The sequence below is a fragment of the Lissotriton helveticus genome, chromosome 12, assembly GCF_964261635.1.
Source record: "Lissotriton helveticus chromosome 12, aLisHel1.1, whole genome shotgun sequence".
Classification (NCBI taxonomy): domain Eukaryota; kingdom Metazoa; phylum Chordata; class Amphibia; order Caudata; family Salamandridae; genus Lissotriton; species Lissotriton helveticus.
This window is the reverse complement of record NC_136073.1, coordinates 517,774,158-517,797,724: the sequence shown is the minus strand read 5'-3', so window position 1 is coordinate 517,797,724 and position 23,567 is coordinate 517,774,158.

Sequence of the window (23,567 nt, the reverse complement as noted above, 5' to 3'; positions counted from 1 at the left end):
AGCAGGGACACTCCCAAGGACAAGGATAGTACCAAGGAAAGGGCACCTCCCAAGAGCAGGGACACTCCCAAGGACAAGGACAGTTCCAAGGAAAGGGCACCTCCCAAGAGCAGGGACACTCCCAAGGTCAAGGACAGTACCAAGGAAAGGGCACCTCTCAAGAACAGGGACACTCCTAAGGGCAAGGTAGCTTCAAAGGAGAGGGACACTACAATGGACAAGTCTGCACCCAGGGACAGGGCACTGGCAAGGGATCAGGGACATTCCAGAACCGGACACCTCCTACGTCCAAGGCACATCCCATGGGCAAGGGTTCTCCCATGGACACGAGCACCATCAAGGACAGGCATATTTCACCCCTGGCTGCACTGAGGATGATGTTTAAGGAACGTACAACACATGTGTCAGCAGTGGAGTCCCCCATACCTCTACTTTCATCCACGCCCCGCAGAAGCAGAGGAAGGAGTACACGGTTGTTGCATCCCCCATTACACATGATGCAGAGGGCAGAAGGCAGGCCAACAGCAAACGGCAGGCAGGGTCCAGCACGTCCCCAGAGAGCAGACCACCACAAGCACATGATACACCTTTGATGCCTGATGATGCCACTCCACTTACCAGTCCAGTCATGTCCGGGGTGCCCCTACGTTTCACAAAGAAACGGAGACACACACCAGTGAGACCAGACCACCCCAATGTCGCTCCAGTACAGCTGTCCCCAGCTCCCAGAGCCACCCTGCCTCCTGGCCCATACAGCCTGTGGCTCATCATTTCAGTGGTCCTAGTGGCTCATCTGCAGTTCACTCTCATGTGTCAGATAGTGGCACTGAGTCTTTTGTTCGCTGTCATGCATCATGTAGTAGCACTGTGTCAGTTGTGCCCTCTCCTGTTGCAGGTACTGGCACTGTGTGTGTCCGCCACTCTCATGTGTCAGATGCAGGCATGGTATTTGTTGGTCAGTGTACAGGGACATGTCCTGGCAGTGTGTCTGGGTCTATAGCTCATGTGTCAGTCAGTAGATCTGTGGCTGTGCCTCACACTCCTGTTTCTGGTGCTGGCGGTGTGTCTGGGTCTAGGGCTCATGTGTCATTCACTACAGCTGTGGCTGTATCTCACACTCCTGTTGCTGTTGCTGGCGGTGTGTCTGGGTCTATGGCTCATGTGTCAGTAAGTAGATCGGTGACTGTGTCTCACACTCAGGTTGCTGGTGCTGGCGGTGTGTCTGGGTCTATGGCTCATGTGCCAGTCAGTAGATCAGTGGCTGTGTCTCACACTCCTGTTGCTGGTGCTGGCGGTGTGTCTGGGTCTATGGCTCATGTGTCAGTCAGTAGATCGGTGGCTGTGTCTCACACTCATGTTTCTGGTGCTGGCGGTGTGTCTGGGTCTATGGCTCATGTGTCAGTCAATAGATCGGTGGCTGTGTCTCACACTCCTGTCGCTGGTGCTGGCGGTGTGTCCGAGGCAAGTAGTTCAAGCAGTCCACCAGATTCTGTGGTGTGAGGTTTAGTTGCCATCACTCACATGTCATTTAACTTTGTGTGTAGATTGACGAATGTAACCACCTAGATATTATTATTGTCCTTGTCACGGGTCACTTGACACACGTACTTGGGTTGCCTCTGATGTTCCTGCTGTGTTGTAAACACTGCCCTGTTGCTGTTCTGATACTGCATTGTGCCCTCTCACGTGCTGCCTCTGTTGTACCTGCTCTGTTGTAAACACTGCCCTGTTGCTGTTCTGATACTGCATTGTGCCCTCTCACGTGCTGCCTCTGATGTACCTGCTCTGTTGGCCACAATGCCCTGTTGCTGTTCTGATACTGCATTGTGCCCTCTCATATGCTGCCTCTGATGTAGCTGTTCTGTGCAATGGACTGCTGATGCACTTACCCCCTCTCATGTGCTGCCAATGATGTAGCTGTTCTATGCAATGGACTGTTGATGCACTTGGCCCCTCTCATTTGCTGCCTCTGATGTAGCTGTTCTGTGCAATGGACTGCTGATGCACTTAGCCCCTCTCATGTGCTGCCAATGATGTAGCTGTTTGGTGCAATGGACTGTTGATGCACTTGGCCCCTCTCATTTGCTGCCTCTGATGTAGCTGTTCTGTGCAATGGACTGTTGATGCACTTACCCCCTCTCATGTGCTGCCAATGATTTAGCTGTTCTGTGCAATGGACTGCTGATGCACTTACCCCCTCTCATGTGATGCCAATGATGTAGCTGTTCTGTGCAATGGACTGTTTATGCACTTAGCCCCTCTCATTTCCTGCCTCTGATGTACCTGCTGTGTTGGCCACAATGCCCTGTTGCTGTTCTGATACTGCATTGTGCCCTCTCACGTGCTGCCTCTGATGTAGCTGTTCTGTGCAATCGACTGTTGATGCACTTACCCCCTCTCATGTGCTGCCAATGATGTAGCTGTTCTGTGCAATGGACTGCTGATGCACTTACCCTCTCTCATGTGATGCCAATGATGTAGCTGTTCTGTGCAATGGACTGTTGATGCACTTAGCCCCTCTCATTTCCTGCCTCTGATGTACCTGCTGTGTTTGCCACAATGCCCTGTTGCTGTTCTGATACTGCATTGTGCCCTCTCACGTGCTGCCTCTGATGTACCTGCTCTGTTGTAAACACTGCCCTGTTGCTGTTCTGATACTGCATTGTGCCCTCTCATGTGCTGCCTCTGATGTACCTGCTCTGTTGTAAACACTGCCCTGTTGCTGTTCTGATACTGCATTGTGCACTCTCACGTGCTGCCTCTGATGTACCTGCTCTGTTGGCCACAATGCCATGTTGCTGTTCTGATACTGCATTGTGCACTCTCATGTGCTGCCTCTGATGTACCTGCTCTGTTGTAAACACTGCCCTGTTGCTGTTCTGATACTGCATTGTGCCCTCTCATACGCTGCCTCTGATGTAGCTGTTTGGTGCGATGGACTTTTGATGCACTTGGCCCCTCTCATTTGCTGCCTCTGATGTAGCTGTTCTGTGCAATGGACTGTTGATGCACTTACCCCCTCTCATGTGCTGCCAATGATGTAGCTGTTCTGTGCAATGGACTGCTGATGCACTTACTCACTCTGACGTGCTGCCAGTGATGTACATGATCTGTTGTACCCAATGCCCATGCTCTTGGATATTCTGATATTATGCACCTATTATGTTGAATAAAGCTAATAAATCATGTTTTGTGGTTTGTCGTTGTCATTCCTGGTTGTGTGCTTCAATTGTGTTTGTTTTGGTGCGATCGTCAATGTATTTCCTGTGACATGACACTCCCCCTTCCAACGTCACTGCCCTGCCAGGTACTCCCCTTCCGTCAGCAATTGGTGAGTTGGCGTACCTGCGTCGTCGTCGATGATGGTCAATGACTTGCTGGTGGTGGAGCACGAAGAGTATCGGAAATGCGTGCTTGTGGTGTGTATCTCCGCTGTGGTGATTCTGCCGTGTTCAGGCAGGTTGTTTTTCCGCAGCGAATTTATGTGTGTTTTCCGCCATCGTGATTTGGAGGACGGTCGGAGACGTCATTCCGTACGGCGGTTTGACTGGATTGGGTGCGTCCGCTGCGGGGTCGGGTGTACTGCCGCGGCGGTGCATGCTCTTCCGCCGCGTACGGAAATTTGACTGTGTTTCCCATCCTAATATGGCGGACGGAGTGTCAGCGACAGGCGGACGGAAAAAAGGCTTTTTACGCCTACTCCAGGACGGCGGTCGCCCTTCCGTCCGCCATCCTAATGAGCCCCTTGGTTCCCGCTTTCTTCACTTGTACGGGCTTCCAAAAAAGAACTGTATCACCAACCTTGAATTTGTGAAATATAACTTTATTTCTCTCATCAACATATTGTTTCTGTTTTCCTTTGTCTTTAAACTCTCAATCTGACACATTCATCTGTCCATTTACTTTGCTTGAACCACTTTTTTCATTCATGCTGGGGGTAAACATGTTGAAGCTATCCTACCTGTAACAATTTGAAAGGTGAAACTCCTATGGATGCATGTGGGGTGGTGCAATAGAGCAATACAATCGTTTTACCTGCAGTCACCTCCACACACCAGTTGGCAATAGCTCCCTCAATACACTCTTCCAACAATCTATGCATCCTCTCAACCAGTCCAGTGGTTTGAGGATGTTATTGAGAACTTCTGAGATGTTTAATGCCAGTAGTTTTCAAGAAAAGTACAAATTCACTAGAAACAAATTGAACTCCACTATCTGATGGTAATGTAACAGGGAAACCTTCTGCCCCAAAAAACCTCCTATAAAAAACTCAGCAAACAGTTTTGACATGACCTCATTCACATGTTTGATGTCTGGCCACTTACTGTAATAGTCCATCATGACTAAAGCAAACTTAAATATATTGGCCAGAGAATTAAATGGTCCTACAATAGCTATGCTCATTATTTTCCAAAAGGAAAGCAAGTAAATCAAGTAAATCAATGGGACACAATGGAGGAGTCTGTAAATAAATGGCTTTTTCACAAAAAGATTTTGTATCGGAGTGGGGTGCACACTTTTAACAAATTGCTATGATTTTGTATTGACACAAAATAAACCTGAATAATCTAATCGTTAATTTGGCACTATTATTTTTGTAAATTGTAATTTTGCTTGATTGCAGATAAGCTCCTGAGGAAGGGACCTTGCTGTCCCGAATTGCATCGGGCACGGAATGGGAATGAATAACACAAGCAACTTTCTATGCATAGCATCGAAGTTGATGTTTTCCTTATGTTCATGCTTTTTGAGCTCTTGTTAAAAAGTACATTGGATTGGATATGTGTTTTTTTGCAAAATAAATGTATGTATAGGAGTTTATGTTCGGTACAAAGGTACACTATGTAATGCAGTATAATTACATTAAGTACAGATTAATAAACAGAAAAGAAAAATATACATTCTGTTAAGTGCTGATTTTATTATGCATTATTTAGTTTAGGACATTTTCATTCTAAGTGGACAGTGCTCACCGCATTCAGGTTTGTGTACCTGTTAGGATTACTAGTTTGTCACAACTAGAACAAAAGAAATCTTCTTTAACTACTTGGTATATCTCCCTTTCCATAGAAGGCCCACAAAAAAGAAAACCTCACTTACCTCTTTGTCTTGGAGTTCCTAGATGACCATCATGAGCTTGATTTATGATTGCACTGGTTGATGAGATAGGAGGGCCCAATTTATCTGCTCCTAATAGCAGACCATCTTACAACTATTCTGTTATTTACACAAAGTCCTTAATTCAAAATCAATGTTCCTTTCTTTTGGCCATCCTGACTCCGCATACTTCATGGCAAAATTCTTAGTGGAATCATCTTTCAGTGTCTTGGGCCAATCATGTTCTGGAAACGCACTCATCTGTGACAAGTCTACGGCTGCAACAATAAAGTCCTCCATATCCTTGGAACAACTAACCTCACTGTTTTATTCAGCACAATTGAAAAAGTGAGACAAAAAAACTGCACATCCATTCTTTCCGCCAGTAATATATACTGCAACAAAATCAAACTGTAGAATATTGGTCGACAAGCTAGCAATGTGCGGAGTAAATTCTCTATCATCTGTCCAACACAATATATACAGCAAGGGTTTATGATCAGTTTGAATCACAAATCATTTACACCACACAAAATTCTAGAAATTCATGACTACCCACCAGCAAGCAAGGAGCTCTTTTTTACTCACTGAAAATTGTTGTTCAGCACCAGTTAAAACTCATGATGCATAACCAGCTGTTTGAACATTTACATTTTTCACCTGACTAAGAACTACACCTAACTCAACATTACTGGCATCAACCTTTGTTACACACTGCAAATTGGGATCATAATGCTTTAACACTTTAGAAGATGTTAACCGATCTGTTGTCCATTCAACACTTAAGATGTTATCTGATCTTTCATCCATTCTGTGCTCCACTCAAATGTGACATCTTTCACTAACATACAAGATAGCGGTCTCAACTTGGATGCATAATATTGAATGACTCCTGAATAAAATTCACACATGCCAGGAAATTACTTTAAGTTGGCTTTAACTACAGGTGGTTTTGCTTGACTGATGCTGTTAACTAAAGTAAAGTTCAGTGTAATTCCATAGCTGGTAGCAAAATGGCCCATACACTCATCATTGTCAGTGAAATAAACACTCTTGTCAGTCCTTAAGACCACCTCCTTCATCTGAAATCTTCTTAAGACTTGTTCAAGAATACTATCATGAGTTTGCCTGTCAGATGCATTAATTAAGATAGCAGTCTGAAAAATGAATAGCCCTTAAATCTCTTTTAGCATGTTGGTCACTACACTTGGAAAACCTGAACCTGCCAAGGCCAATCCAAAAGGCATTCTGCAGTACTGATATGTTACAAAAGGGGACACAAATGCCGTCAAATGTCTTGACTCTAGTTCTAGCTCAATTTGATGATAAGCTGAAGCCAGATCCACTTTGGACAAGTATTTGACTTCTTTCAACCTAGCCAAAAAATAATTGATGTTAGGTAAATTGTGAGAATCTATCCAAATTTCCTTATTAAGGGAAATAAAGTCAACAAACACCTGAACTCACCACTATGTTTATGAGTCACCACAAATGGTGACAACTTCAACAAAAAATCAATGGGTGAAATGATGCCATTCTTGCACAACGAGTATAACTCTTTCTTGAGATCCTGACAAATGTTGAAGGGTACATTCCTCCTTTTATATTTCATAGGTCTCACCCCTTCTTTCATTATTGTTTGTTTAAAATTTAAACATTTTCTCAAATCTCTAGAAAATACATGCAGAGATTTATTCATAATATTCTCTAATTCATCATTGTCTCTGATTGCCAACATCTTCTAATTTTTTCCTGGGTTTAGAATCATGCCAAAGAATACTTGGTAAAACCACCTTAAAATGTTCAATCCATTGTATGCTCCATGCATTTTTCCAGCAATGCTCCACCCTTTAAATTCTAATATATCTTCAATATACCCACACAAATCAATGCTTCATCCTTCATATGAAACTGCCATGCGAACAGGTGGTAACAATGGCCGTTGTTCTATAACTCTTAAATTATCATTGTAATGCATGCTCCAGAGTCCACTAAAAAGTTCAAGGTTTAGTCACCAACCATAATCTCAACATGAGGATGTACACATAGATTTCTACGCCCAGTCTGATGTTGTCACATTTAACCAAAAGGCCCTGTCCCACAATTCTTTTCCAATGTTTACTTCTTCTTCATCTTGAACACTGTCATCAGTAACACATCTAATGGAGGGTTGATGTTATGCTATCGAAGAATGGCACACTTTTGCAAAAGGGCTGTGTTTATTATATAATCTACAAGATACGCTTTTTGTGGGACATTGTTTGCCCACTTTGATATGAGTGCAATTTCCACAAGGGAAATATACTTCCTGCTGGGAAAAAGGAAGTAGGCATGTCAAACTTCTTATTGCCTTTCAAATCTTTACTCCAGTTGATCTTAACAGTCGCAACTGAATAATAATTTTTACCTTCTAACTCCTTAGCTGAACTTGAGAGTTCTCAATACTTTTGGCTGTTTTAATTCTTACCTCTAAAAATATATTTTCCATTGACAGCAACTATTCTTTAATGGTTTTGTCATTGCAATGACAGATAAATTGGTCTCCGACCAGCTGATCAGAAAATATTTCACATTGGCAATCTTCAATCAGCCTCCTTAATGCTACTATATATGTGTCCGCATCTTCACCTGGATTCTGCACTCTTTTAAAGAACTTAAGTCTGATTAGAATGAGACTTGCTTGTACATCAAAACTAGTCTGTTTTTCTCAGTCTCCTGATAATAATCAAATTCTTCCCCATTTTCAATTTCCAACTCAGGTAAGTGTTTAAGTATGGTCTGTCTTCTAAACCTAAGTAATGAAGTAGTGAATACATCCTTCCTTGTACCGGAAACAACAAGCACCAAAGGGCCCCAAATATGTCTCAAAGGCATCAAACCATTGTTTTCACCTTATCGGAGGATTGCCTGGCTTTTGTACAAAATGCAGAGGTTGGTTTAGAGCTCACATCTTTGTTATCTTATACTAAAAAACTCAGATAAGATGACATACACTAGTAGTTAGTTAAACTAGAGAGCAGCTATCAGTAAACATATCCACACCACAAAATTGGTAAAAATTAGTGAGAAATTGCAACACCCAATATCTAAATGGCAAAACTGCAATAATGCCTTAGATTGTCAACACGTCAGGATTTTAGAGAGAGATAAAAAACTTTTCATATGATCTGTACTTTGACCTTATTATTGTTTGTCCATGCAATATAGTCCACATATATTTTCAAATACCATCCTGTGATAAGCAGTCCACCCAAAAACAAGTAATCATTATACTGAGTGGATCAGCATGATGTACAGTCCAAACAATCTTCTTTCCTGACCATGCAATGTCTGGAATAGTACCTAAAGCTGTGTGTATCAGCGCGCCGACACACACTCGTAAAGTTTGTTCATAAATAAATCATTGACTTACAATTAAATGACAAAATCGCCCAGTTGTTTACAATTTAATAACAACCAGAAACTCAGCACTGTAGTTGTGCGGATCAGCCTATGACCAATGAGATCAAACACTTCTTCTGTGATTTGCTGTACAGATTGGTGTGTGTAAGCGATCTTGCACTGATCAGCTGAAACGCATAACTTGTGTGTTTAGTGTTATAATGCATTAATTTTGGAATGCTGGACTTTTTTATTTTCAGTTGTGTTAATGTGTAAAATGTATGTAGATATACATTTTTTAAGTTGTAGGATGTTGGGGTATGTGGGATGTTTGATTTTTAAGGGGTAAGGTAAATTAGGTGAATATTTTAACTAAATTGAAATATGCAAATTAATATTGTAACATTATTTTTTTTTATTTGTATTTAAACTATTTAAAATACTTGATATTTCATTTTAATATAATTATAAATTAAGTAATTTTTTTTAAATGCTGTTTTATTGTGAATATAAAAATAATTGTTTATATTACAGAAAGTTTAGAAAAAAGTAAAACATTTTTAATTTTAATTGAATAATGTAAAAAGTTTGTAAATTGTATTTTATTACATATTTCTAACATAATACATTTTTCGTAAAATGTTGAAAATTATACTTTCACTGTTAATAAGTTGTTATAAATTTTATTTTTTTAAATGTTACATTTTACATAAAAAACATTATGGGGCCTATTCAAATCAAATTAAATCAAATATAAGCTTTATTCGATTTTAAAATAAAAATCATAAAAGCATCGACAATACAGGAATAAAAAAAAAAAAAAAAAAAAAAACCATAAACATTTCATTTCATAGACACAATACAAAACCATCATTCAACAATTATTGTGCAAGATTCAATTGCCATTAAAAGCTTAAGAGTTAGTCCTATGTAATGTGAGGGGAGCTCGGGTAAAAATCATACAGATCCCAAATGCGAATTGTGCCTTGTCTTTCTTTGGGGGTACAAACTCGTAAAAAGGGGGCAACATTGGTGTTTTTAAATTTAATTAGTACCAGATCCCCAGCAATGCATTTGGGCAGCGTCCCTAACCATCCCACCCTCCTGACACTCAAGATACCCCCGTCTAGCCCCGGCGGCAAGGGTCTATTCTTTTTTAGCCAATAGGTGGCCTTATTTAGCAGATCCTGCTGGGATTCGTGTGTTCCCTGGGTGAGAGCAGGGACCCCAGAGAGGACAGACACATAGGGGGCGGCCTCAGGGGGTAGGTTGATATGTGGCATTCTTGCCAAGGCGGATCTAGCCACTGTATGGGTTTTTGGTGCAGGTTTGACAAATACTTTGGGGCCTATTAGGGTAGGTGTGCATGATGGCTGTATTTGGGTGGCACCATTGCCAGATTTATGCATTTCGGGGGCAATGGTAGGGTTAGAGCGAACGCATGTGGCCGTAGTAGTAGCTGGAAGTGGGTGCTTTCTTATTACTGACTCAATATTGGTCAGCCTTTCCCCTAATTCATTCATTTTTGTAACCAAGGGAGAGATGGTAGCAACCAGCAGTTGCTCAATTTTGACCAATAAAGTCGTATTTAGAGACAAAAGAGGGTCCTCTAGTTTGTCCGCGGCCGGGTCCTCGATAAATGCTATTGGATTAGCAGGTGATGGTATAACATTGGTGCACAGTATTTGTGTACTTAAATTGTTCCCAAAGTTCGTTTCGATGTCATGCTTCCATCTATTGTAGGAACCCAGGGGCGCAGCATTTACTTGGTTGTAAGCTTTATCAGTGGGGCCATTTGCTTTAAGACAAAAAGAATCCACAGTTGGGGAGGTTATAGAATCAGGGACATACTTTGTACCACATAGGGCGTTGAGTTCTTCCCATATAGACATCATGTTTGTAATAGATTAAAGAAATGCCAAACAAAGGTCAAATATTAATGAAGCACGATACCTCCCTCTGTGATGGTGTAAAGTGGGGTGCCCCGTCCCGGCCTCCTCAGGCCTCGGAGGGCCACAGAGGGCCCGCCCTTGTCCCGGGCTTAACCCGGCGCTCCCGCGCGCTCCCGCGACGCGGGACTGTAGGGTGAATTAGTAGCGCCTCCTGGCGCGGAAGTGTGCTCTGGCGGCATCCTGCCGCTATGGACGCCGGGATTAGTAGTCTCCCCCGCTCGGCGGCCGCTGCCCGGTGTCAGAGGCTGCGGCGGCGGGGGGAGACAGCTGGCAGGGTCCAAGAGTGACCGGGGGTTGAAGGCAGCCACCCCTTGCCTCGATGGTCCGGTAAGTCCGAGTCGCCCGCTCCCCCGAGACTGTAGGGTGAATTAGTAGCGCCTCCTGGCGCGGAAGTGTGCTCTGGCGGCTTCCTGCCACTATGGACGCCGGGATTAGTAGTCTCCCCCGCTCGGCGGCCGCTGCCCGGTGTCAGAGGCTGCGGCGGCAGGGGGAGACAGCTGGCAGGGTCCAAGAGTGACCGGGGGTTGAAGGCAGCCACCCCTTGCCTCGATGGTCCGGTAAGTCCGAGTCGCCCGCTCCCCCGAGACTGCAGGGTGAATTAGTAGCGCCTCCTGGTGCGGAAGTGTGCTCTGGCGGCTTCCTGCCGCTATGGACACCGGGATTAGTAGTCTCCCCCGCTCGGCGGCCGCTGCCCGGTGTCAGAGGCTGCGGCGGTGGGGGGAGACAGCTGGCAGGGTCCAAGAGTGACCGGGGGTTGAAGGCAGCCACCCCTTGCCTCGATGGTCCGGTAAGTCCGAGTCGCCCCATGGGGCCTATTATGTTGTTGGGCGGTAACCCTCCGACCGTTCATTGGAAACTTACCGACCAACATGGTAGATTTACAATCTGGCTGCCGAATTACAATGTCAGTGGTCGGAGTGTAAACTGGCTGGTCAATCCGACTGGCTTCCGACAGGCTCAAGGAGTCCGTAGTTCAGTCGAAAACCTCCACATAATCCGTTACAGATGGCGTATCCGCTGTCAGGATTTTGATGTCGGTCTCTGACAGCCTTTCAATGACGGCCTTTCTGACATGGAAAGGCTGTCAGAGACTTACTTTGGGGCCCCTAGCAGGGTCTCCTTCTCCCCTGGCCCTCTGGTTGTGGGCCTGGGGGGCCCCTATGGTCTCCCGTGTAATTCAATGCATGTGTTGCAGGCACTGTGAGGTGCCTGCCACATGTTGGAGGGATTTACAGAAAATCCCATTTCTCTATGGTAGCTTGTGCTGCAGCCATATCTGACCACTGTACAAGCTCCCATAGAAAAATGGGAGTCTGCAACCGCACCATGTGTGGTCACATCTTAATTGCTGTTGCAGTAGCATCGACGGAGGCGGTTTGGTTCCACAACCGCAGAGATGTTATTTGAGATGTCATGAGAGATGTCATCAGTGATGTCAATGGCCATGTCATGAATGATGTAATATGTTACATCATCAGCAGTGCATTGCGGCGGCGCAAGTTATAGTTAGCTCAACTAACTATAATGGCTAAATTTCTCTGGTTTTGTACGAGTGAAATATCAGCCTAACTATAATGTCCCCGAAACATGTGATTTTTTTGTGAATATCTAAGGATTTTTAATTGCTAATTCCTAACTATAACGTCCCTGAAGCCTGTGCTTTTTTCAGTGCATTTCTAAGGTTTTTTAAGTGCTAATTACTGACTTTAACGTCCCCGTAACTTCCGTTTTTTTCAGTGGATTTCTAAGGTTTTTTAAATGCTATTTCCTAAATATGCCTGCATAGGTAGGACATGTGCAGAAAGAGGAAGAAAGGTGCAGAAAGAAGCAAGAGAAGTTCAGAAAGAGGCAACAGAGGTGCAGAAAGAGCAAAACTGAGAAGATTTTACCACCTTTAGGAAAAGCTACCCTCTTTTTAACAACTTCGCAGTTAAGCCTTTCCCCCCCATGCTAAGCATTTTTTGTCATTTTGGGGTAGTTCGCGCTTAAACCCTTGTAAATATTTGCCTACATATGGTATCTATGCCAAATTTGTGGCCTTTTACATCATGGGTATTTTAGAGGTACCCAGGGTTTGTTGATTTACTGGAGGGGACCCAGAAATTAGCCAAAATATAGCTACATTTTTGGGGGGGATAGGAAAAAAGTGCTGCAGAAGAAAGCAGCTGTTTTTTCCCCCTGCAAATGGTATCAACAAAGGGTTTGTGGTGCTGAAACCACCTTCTTCCCAGCTTTTATGGACAGACAGACTTTTGTCAGAAAGCAAACATTTTTTACACAGTTTTGACATTTTACTGGGACATAGCCTATTTTTTTGCTATTTTTGTTCTTTTAACCTCCTTCCAGTTAGTGGTAGGAATGGGTAGGAAAGCAATAATGGATCCTGGAAAGCTATACATTTCAGAAAAGTAGACAAAATTCGGATTTTAGCAAGGGCTCATTTTTGTAGATCCTTCACTGTTTTTTAAATATAAGCTAACAGTTGAAAATAAGAAAAATTGAAAATGAGTTTAAAAAAACACAATTTGTTCCAATGTTTTTACCTGTAACTTCTTCTACGTATGACCGATGTTTTAAAGCAATATACAGTTACATCCGTTAGGCACTTTTGGTTGTAGGGATATATATGGACTTGTAGGTTTACCAAGAAAAGAAAACAAGAAACACAGAGCAAGTAACTGAGCTGCGTCTTGCAATGGTTTTTCATGTGCACCAGGTATATAGCAATTTATTTTGTAAAATATTAATAGTGAAAAATAGGTATTAAGTACACCTATGTATATCCTTAATGAGTACAAAATATAGAGTTTAGAAGCAGTAACTATTTACACATCTCCGAACTTGTGGTTACCCATAGGAGCATGTGAATTATAGCACATTTTTCAAGGTGACTTACTTTTTTACACATTGTCTTACATTTGGAAGGCAGAAATGCATAGAAAGTGAATAGAAATAACAGTTGCTCTACAATTCTGTTTCCCTAAGTCTTCCAATAAAAATGGTACCTCACTTGTGTGGTTAAGCCTAGTGCCCGTGACATGAAACGGCCAAAAACACAATGTGGACACACCATATTTTTACAGTGACCCTTTTTAGCAAAGTTCCTAGCTGTGGGTTTTGAAACCTATCTCAGCCGGCAGCTAGGGAAACCTAGCAAACCTATACATTTTAAAAAATAAACACCACGGAGAATCCAGGATGGGGTGACTTGTCTGGCTCTCACCAGGTTCTATTACTCAGAATTGCTTGCACACCCCAAATGTTGCCCAAAAAACACATTGTCCTCACATTTCTGTGATGGAAAGTTCTGGAATCTGCGTGGATCCACAAAATTCCACCCACCCTCAACCTACCAAGCCTACACATATCTGAAAACTAGACACCATGGGGAGTCCAGGTAGGTATGGCTTGCCTGGATTCCCCAACATTTCCCTACCCAGAATCCCCTGCAAACCTCAAAATTAGCTGAAAGAATCAAAATTTTCTTCAATTTCTGTGTAGGAATGTTGTAGGATAACTGGACTTACACAAATTTCCTACTACCCAGCATTCCCCCAGGTCTCCCTATAAAAATGGTACCTCACTCATGTGGGTGGGTCAAGTACCCGCGAAAGGCAAGTGCCCAAAACTTACTGTGGGGACATCAACATTACCTATCACAAAACAGCATGGTTTTGCAAAGGGGGCACCTGGGTTTTTGGCCCCGGGCTCTGCAGCCATCTAGGAAAACCTACCAAACCCACACATTCCTCAAAACTAGACACCCTGTGGAGTGCAAGGAGATATGGTTTACGTGGATCTCCCAACATTTTCCTACTCAGAATCCCCTGCAAACCTCACATTAGCTGAAAACATTTTTGTGTGGGATCACCGTGTCGGCACACATGTCCTACCACTCAGCGTTCCCCTTGTTCTCCCAAGCAAAATTATACCTCATTTGTGTGGGTGGTCCAAGGGCCTATGACTGGAAGTGATAAAAACATAGGGATTAAAGGTATTGCAGAGCGAATTCTAAGTGCTACATTTAAATAAAATAGGTTTATTAGACGATTCTGCATTGGACAGCCACACAAGTGAGGTATCATTTGACTCAGTTGACCAAGGGGCATGATATATGGTTTCACATTTGTGCCGGCACGGTGATCCCACACAGAAATGTGTGAAAAAAGTAATTTTTCAGCAAAGTCTGAGGTTTGCAGGGGATTCTGGGTAGGGAAACGTTACGGGATCTGCGCAATCCATACATATCGAACACCCCAGGGTGTCTAGTTTTCAGATATGTGTAGGTTTGGTAGGTTTCCCTAAATGGCCACCGAACCCGGGTCCAAAAACCCAGGGCTACACCCTGCAAACCCAGGTCATTTTATGATAGGTAATGTGGAAGCCTCCACAGTACGATTTGGGCCATTTCCTTTTGCGGCCACTATGCCTATCCACTCAAGTGAAGTACCATTTTTATCGGGAGACCTAGGGGAACTCTTGGTGTTAGGAAATTTGTGGTGGCCCAGTGATCCCACAACTTTCCAACACAGAAACGTGAGGAAAATATGATTTTTTTAAAGTCATTTTAAGGTTTGCAGGGGATTCTGGGTAGGTACGTTTTGGGAGATCCACACAAGCCACACCACCCTGGACTCCCCTGGGTGTCTAGTTTTCAGAAATGTCTGGATTTGGTAGGTTTCCCTAGATGTCCGCTGACCGAGAAGCCAAAAACCCAGGTGCCACTCCCATGCAAAAGCAGGTCATTGTGTGATAGGTCATTTTGATGTTTCAACAATATGTTTTGGGCCCTTGCCTGTCGCTGGCACTTGGCCTACCCAAACAAGTGAGATACCATTTCGGGCGACCTGGGGGAATGTTGGGTGATAGGACATTTTTGTCAGCCTGGTGATCCCACATCTTTCCCACACAGAAATTTGAGAAAAAGTTCTATTTTTCAGCTAAATTTGAGGTTTGCAGAGGATTGTGGGCAGGAAAACCTTGTGGGGGTCCACACAAGCCATACTTCCCTGAACTCCCCCGGGTGTCTAGTTAAAGAAAAATATGGGTTTGGTAGGCTTCCCCAGATGGCCGCTGAGCACTTGGCCAAAAACCCAGGTGAGCCCTCTTGTACAACCAGGTCATTTTTTGATAAACAATTTTGATGTCTCCACAATACGTTTGTGCCCTTCCATTCCACGGGAAATTGGTCCACACACACAAGTGAGGAACCATTTGTATGAGGAGATTTTGGGGAATGCGGGATGGGTGGAAGTTTGTGGACCCAAATGTTTTTTGTGACAAAGTCTGTGGTTTGCAAGGGATTCTGGGTTACAGAACCTGGTGAGAGCCACACAAGTCACAATTTTTTTTGGGGGGGGGTGGGGGCATTGACATGCTCATGCCGGGCAGCCCCCATCCTGAACTTTGAAAAAAAAATCCTTGGCGCCTAGTGGGCTTTCTGCCCCTGGGAGGCTGATAAGGGGCTATTGCCCCATCTGCCTCCCAGAGGTAGGCAAACAGACTGTAGCAATATTTGGGGGGTTGGGGCAATAGCATGCCCATTCTGGGCAGCACCCACCCCTATGTATTAAAAAAAATCCCTGGTGCCTAGTGGGCTTTCTGACCCCCTGGAGGGGCAGATCAGGGGCTATGGCCCCAATATGCCTCCTGGGGGGGCAGAGAGTCTTTTGCCTTATTTGAAGGGGAAGGGTGGGGGCATTGGCATGTCCATTCTGGGTGGGGGCATTGGCATGTCCATTCTGGGCAGCCCCCACCCCAGGCTTTAAAAAAAATAATCCCTGGCACCTTGGGTGCTTTCTGCCCTCCAGGGGGGAAGACTGGGGATTAGTGCTCCCATCTCCCCTCCAGGGGGGCAGAAAGACTGGTTGTAGCAGAATAAAATGGGGGGAGCAAAGCCCTACCTGGTGGCTAGTGGGTAGATCCCTGCTTGAGGATCGCCCTCCTGGGACAATCCCCAAGAAGGGATCCACTAGGGAAGTATACCATTGGTAAGGGGAGATTCTCCTCATTCCAACAATACCTCTCCCATGTGTTTCTGTGCTCGGGGCTGAAATAGCCCCATGAGGACCTAAACTGTGAAACTTAAACTAAGTTTCAGTTTTGTTTTCATTGTAATGATGACAGTGCACCATGCGAGTGATCTTCATTGCAAGGAAAACAAAAAATATGCCTTGGGAGATTTGGGAAGCTCTTTCCCACCTCCCAAGGCATAAAAGAAAAACAGGAAATCAGATCAGTTTGCTCATGATGGAATGGTTCCGTCATGAGCAAACTTGCACTTGTACTCAGGACGGAACTATTCCGTCATGAGCACTGAAGGGGCTAAGCTACCATCTTCAGATGTATAACATATGTGAGAATACAGGAACAAGTTGACATATACCCCATTCACAAGAGCATGCAGACCTTTAAACTTGACAGCTTGCACTACCATTTGAGTACAGAAAGAGGCAAGAGAAGTGCAGAAAAAAACAAGCGAGTTGCAAAAAGAGTAAGAACTATGCAGAAAGAGGCAAGAGAAGTGTAGAAAGAGGCACGAGAAGTGCAGAAAGATACAAGAGACGTGCACAAATAGACAAGAGAAATACAAAAATAAGTAAGAGAGGTGCAGAAAGAAGGGACAGAAGTGCAGAAAGAGGCAACAGAGGTACAGAAAAAGGCAAGGTGGGTACAGAAAGAGGCAAGAGAAGTGCAGAAAGAAACAACAGGAGTGTAATGAGGCAAGAGAGGTGCAGAAAGAGGGAAAATAATACAGAAAGAGGGAAAATGAATGCAAAAGAGGCAAGAGAGGTACAAAAAGAAGCAGAAAGAAGTAACAGAGTTGCAGAAAGAGTTGCAGAAAGAGGCAAGAGAGGTGCAGAAAGAGGCGATAGGGTACAGAAAGAGGCAAGATGGGTGCAGAAAGAAGCAAGAGATGTGCAGAAAGAGGCAAGAGAAATGCAGAAAGAAGAAAGAAGCTGCAGAAAGAAGCAAGAGGAATGCAGAAAGAGGCACAGAAACAAGCAAGAGAGGTCTGTGCACCATTAGCATCAATTATATATACACATTTAGCAATAAGAAACACATGACCATTCCATCTTTGCAAAGGACCTTCCAGCACGCTGTAACACGTGTCGCTGCCTTTTTGGTAACATTTGAGCCGTTTCAGCTAGAAACAAGGTTTTTTTTTGTTCAAACTTGCAGATTATGCAGCAGATGATGGATTATGTGTTAAATGCAGAAAATGTATAATTATGTGAAAATCGGCACGGCTGAATAGTTGCATAATTCCAGTGGCCCTCCTCCTTTGTGGTTGCTTCTTTTTTGTGTCTTTTTGAATTTATAGTTTAGCTTAAATGGAAATGCGAAAGACTAAACCTGAGGTAAGCCATTCCATAACACAGACTACCATCCCACATAATTACTCTCCATAACACATAATTCCACTCCACATAAATCCTATACACTAAATACCACATGCTTCCTATCCTCATAATTCCACTACACACACCGTACATCCTCTCCACTCCACATTTGTAAAAAACTTTTACATTTCCAACGTCAATAGCTATGACTCTCACAAATGCGAGACCTATTGCATTGCAAATGCTTGTTTAACTAGTAGTCGCGTTTTCAGAGTGGTAGAGAAATAGGGCTGGACCTCCAAGTAGCACTGAGGAATTCCACTGCAAAGGACTTACAGGAGGTGGCCTCCTACCACCTCTCAGCAATACCACTGTGTGGGGCTTACTGGAGGTACCTGGTGGACGGCTAGTTGGCACCTAAGGACCCTCACCAGTGAAGAGGACTTCATCCCCCTACCCAGTGTGTGCCTGGAGGTGCATTTGCAGTGTTGAGCAGGGAGACGGCAGGGCCTATGGCGAGTTGCTTGTTTCTTTTTTTTTGTTTAAAAAGGGGGCTGTGTGGCTCCTCTTCCCATGACAGTTTTGGGCCCAGGGGACATCCCCTGGGGCCTGAGTCATTTATAAAAGGGGTCCTCTCCTAAGTCCGATTATGGCCTGGGAACCCCATCCCCTGAGGCTCGACCATTTCTATTTTTGTAACCTATATTTTTAAGGAGGGGGGGCCACATGGTCCCCATTCTGAGGCCAATTATGGTTCCGGTACCCCATCCCCCGGGCCTTGGCCATCTCAAGGACACTCACCCCCAGTCATAGATCTGAGTTGAATCTAACTTCATTCTTTAGCTCATTTCTCCACCTCACTTCAGAACCCGCTATCTGCAAATCAGTCTTGACCCTGTGCCTTATGGGAACAGTCCAGCCTGAACTGCCAAGCCAGGTATTCCCTGAACCGGAACTAAGCATCCGGGGACCGGTTTCGGGGTAACATCCCTCATCAGCCAGGCTAGAACTCCGTCCATCATCTCCTTGTGTTTGCTTTACCCCATTGCCCGGGGCCCAGTCATTTTTTTTACAATTAGGAAAAGGGAAGGGGGCTAAGTAGCCCCCCTCCTGGGCCATGTTCAGCCCAGGGGAACCAATCCTCAGGGCTTGGCCTATTCATTGGGGACCGCGGAGAGAGCCCCAAGGCCTCTGCCATCCCTGCCAGCTCCCCGTCTCCTGCAGGAGCCAACATTGCTTTTAGGTAAAGGGAGCTGCTAACTTGCAGCACCTTTTGCCCAAAATCAATTCTGCTTCGCTTCATGGAAGCGAGAGCAGTTTTCCTGCTCGTGCTTCCATGAAGCTAAGCAGAGCTTGCTATGGCATGGCTGGAGCAGTGATCCCGCCACGCCTTAGCAAATTGCATTGTCCCAGGGGTGGGCACCCTGTGACATTGCAGGAGCCGGCACTGGGAGGTGGGGGGTCCCCAGGGCCAAGGAGGGCTCCTGGAGTGGGTCTGTGCGGCCCCCCTTCCATCTGCTCTATATCCCCAGGGAGGGGGTGGTCCCCAGGGCCAGGGGGCTTCAACAGACTGTAGCATTTTAATAAATTAATGCTCCAGGGAGGTGGAGGTCCCCGGGGGCTGGGTTGGGTGGGCTCGGGCCCCCATACTTAATTTTGAAAATAAGCCCCTGGGAGGGGCTGGAGCCCCCATGAAATTATTTTTTTAAGCCCCAGGGAGGCGGCGGTCCCTGGGGCTTGTGGGGGCCTGTGAGGCCCCACTCCTATCAATTAATAATGCCCTGGGAAGGTGGAGGTACCGGGGCAGCATGGGGGGCAGGAGCCCCACACAATATTTTCTTTTTTTAAAGCCCTGGAGAGGTGACAGTCCACAGGGCTGCAGGGGTCCTGAGTGTCCCCCATGTATCTGTAGAATAGCCCTGAGGAGGTCGCGGTATCATATTCACCATTGCCCCCGGGCCCTGGCACACCTGGGGGTTTCAAGAAAATGAAGCGCGGTAGTCTGCGCTTCATTTAAAAAAAATAACATTTTTGTGCGAATTGCCTATCTACTCCAGCTGAAATTTGTAATGCTTTTTTAGCCCTTGGGGTCCTTGTGGGACCCCCTGAGCAGGTCAAGTTGTTTCTACCCTGCCGCCATTTCTTATTGTGTATCATTTATTTGACCTTTTCCCTTGTGACTAAGCTCCACTGAGTAACAAGATGGATGCCAACACAACCCGGTTTGAAGTGTTGGCAGCCAATCACATTGCAATGCTCGAGATCAGGAGTGTTTGCGGATCCTTTGCGTCTATATATAGATATGTGTAAATATTTTATTTTCTCAAAAATTACTTAACCGATTTTCACCATTTAACAAAAAGAGTGCACTCTTGGACCAAGAGCTACCCTTTTTGCCAAATTTGGCGTAATTCCGTACAGCAGTTTGGGCACTAGCTCCGTCAACAGTTTCCTATGGAGATTAACTTGGAGAAAACATGTTTTGGGTTCCCCCTTTTTTCTCAGCCCCCGCTAGACGGATCACCCCGATACTCTCAAGACAGCAGCTGTCCTGAGCGGGCCATTAGTTTTGAAAATTTCACGAAAAGTTGTCAAACTGCGCCAAAGATATTGGCAAAAGAAAAAAACACTTTTTGAAAAGAAACAAAATCCTATCTATAACTACCCACCGGCATAGATGGGTGTTCGGGCGTGTGTTAGTAATATCCCCCTTTACTACCATGTCCTTGAGGTTTCTGCCTTTTATGTATGTAATCTGCGGTGCTTCGTGTAGCTTAGTGTCAATAGTGGATTCAGCCATTAGGATATTCCAATTCTGGTTGAGGATTTTGAAAATATCTTTGGATTCTTCATTATTTGTGAGGATAACACTTGTGGTGCATTCTTCCAGTTCAATAGGTTTCTCTTTGAGTGTATTTTCACGGTCTATTTTGTTAACTCTCTCTTTTGCTCTTTCTAATACCCATGTGGGAAAACCTCTTTCTCTGAACCTGCATATCCTGTTCTCCTGTTCAAGTCTTCTTGGTTGCTGCAATTCCTTCTCGCTCTCAGCAGTTCTCCGTAGGGGATGTTCCATTTCAGTGCCTCCGGGTGGCTGCTGAGAGCATGGAGGAGACTGTTGCTTGCTGTAAGTTTATGATGTTGTTTGGTGCAGAGTTGGTTGCTTCTGACTTCCACCACTACGTCTAAGAATTTGATCTATTTTCTGCTCATGGTGTATGTTAGTTTAAGGTTCACCTCATTTTCATTTAATTTATTGATCATGCTTCTGGCACCTTCTTCGCTGCCTTTCCATGCGATTAATACATTTGATATATACCTGAGCCATTTTATTACCTTGCCCCCAATATTGTTTGTTTCATAATTTTTCACAACATCCTCTTCCCAGACTCCTAGGAAGAGGTTGGCAAAGCTGGCGGCAAAGCAAGTCCCCATGGCAGTACCAAGAATCTGCTTCTAAAGTGTTCCTATTATTATGTATAGGGAGTTCACACCCATTGTTATTAGGAGGAAGTCTTCTTCTCAGGTGATGTCTCTTATTTTGCCTAGGAAGTCCTTGGTGTCTTTCATGTATGATGGCAGTGATGTCACATACTCTTAGAGAAAGGGGTCAACATATTTCGATATGGGTCCAGAGACCCACCCTATGGACGAAACTATAGGTCTCCCTGGAGGTTTAGTGGTATTTTTATGGATTTTGGGCAAGAGGTAAAAGACGGGAAGCTTGGGATAGTCTCATTTGAGGTAACAGTACTCTTCCCATTGTAGAATCCCCTTCTCTTTCCATATGTTCAGCAGGCTCCATATTTTCACTATGCTTTTCATTATATTCTTGCATGTTGGTAACCACATAGAGTCCGATGTTGCAGACTTGTCTTTCGGCTTCTTCGATATACATTTTTCTATCCCAGAGTACAATGTTGCCCCCCGTATCGGCTGGTTGTACAACTAGATTTTTATCTTTGGATAGACTTTTGATGATTTCCCTTTGGTCTTTGGAAAAGTTAGAGCATGTGTTTCTTTTTCTTCTCTTTTTACGGAATTGTATGAGATCTCTTGTTTTTGTATTGTGGAATGCATCAATATTATCATGGGGCATGTAAGGGTAGAAGATGGATTTAGGTTTGAATTTGATTGTTGCTGGTCGGTCAGTAGTGATCTCCCAGCTATCTTCTTAGGGACCTAAGCCTGTTTCTATATAAAGGTCTGGCATGGCTAGTAAGGTGTCAATATCTCCCATGCTAAGATCATTGTTATCTTCCATGTTTGCGTTGCTCCTGGGTTCTATGCTGTCATTGCTATATTCTTGGTCTAGTGGTCTAGGTCCCCAAAGTGTGTGCCATTTTTTAAGATTGAGTTTTCTCACAAATTTGAACATCCTGATAAACATGTCGATTCTGGTTTCCAGATAGTTGAAGTTGTTGGATGGGCAGAAAGACAGCCCTAGGCAGAGTGTTTTCTTTTCTAGCATAGATAGTGGTCAGTAGGAGAGGTAAACAATTGTTTTATTTACTGTTTCATCATCTATTATATCTGTGTTTTTGGGTCAGTTGTTTTGTTTCCCAAGAGCCTTTTTCCTCGTCCTCTCCCTCGTGTCCTTGGTGGAGGGATTGTTCTTGGGGTCTGCCTTCCCGTCCGTAGGAGGCGATATTCGTCCAAGAAAGCAGGCAATACTCGTGTTCCTAAAATTTCTTTGGATGATGTGGCGGCTACAAAGGGTAGATCTCCCTCTGTGTCACTGCTTGTGATGGAGTGAGCTCCACTTATGTTCTCTGTAGCGCTTTCTACAGGTTCCCCTAGTGCCATCTTTTCACAAAGATGGTAATATTTGTGGCTATAAGTTAGAATTCTGCCACTCTCATAGTCGCAGCAGTCATGATGGAGTTTGCGCTGTTTGCGTGTCTTTATGTCATCTTCGTGTAATTGGAGTCTTATTTTAGTACTTCCACAAATGTATTTATATTGTCTTGTTCTTTATTTTTTTTTAGCTCCTCCGCCAGAGATCCTAATTCTCTTTGGATTTCTTATCTATCCTCCCAAGCATTTTTAACCAGTATGGTAAGTATATCTTTAGAATTCCTGGCAGAGTTTTCTGCCTATTCCTCATACATTTTTGTGTTGCAAGACTCATAGGAGGGAGTTATGCAAATACGCAGGCCACGGGGTACCATATCTTTTTCTATATAGTCATGTAGGGATATTGCTTCCGACCATTTTGATGTCTCTGATTTTTTAAATGTTTCTAGTTTTCTAAGTTTGTCTTGCAGGGTGTTGTCTTTTGAGCTTGTTTCCTTCCTTTTTTGCCCTTCATTGAGTGCTCAGGCAAACAGGCCCAGGGCAGCTGGCCTCCTTTCCATTTCTTCATCCATGGAGTCCTGTTATTTTGCCCCTGATGTGTACCTGTCATGTTCTTCTGTTTTCTTTTTTAACTTAGTTGTTGTTCTTATTTTTATATATTTTATTATATTGTTTTTGGGACTTTTGTTCTTACTGCAGATGGTTTATGTGGAGTATGCTGATGATTAATGAAAACGCTGTTACCTTGCCTTCCCTCCAGAACATGGAGGTTCCTGTTGCAGCTCTGTTTTTCTGTGCTAGGCATGCCCTGGTGGCGTGCATGTTTTTCAATCTGTACCCAAAGTGGTGGAGACTGTGAGGTGCCGTGGAGAAGAAAATGGCTTCCTATCGTGGGTTTATCACAGCGTGGATGGTAGTGAGGATGTGAAGTGACTAACTGTTCAGGCTGTTGAGACTTTTAATACGCAGTCTGTATTTGATGCATGTCAGATTA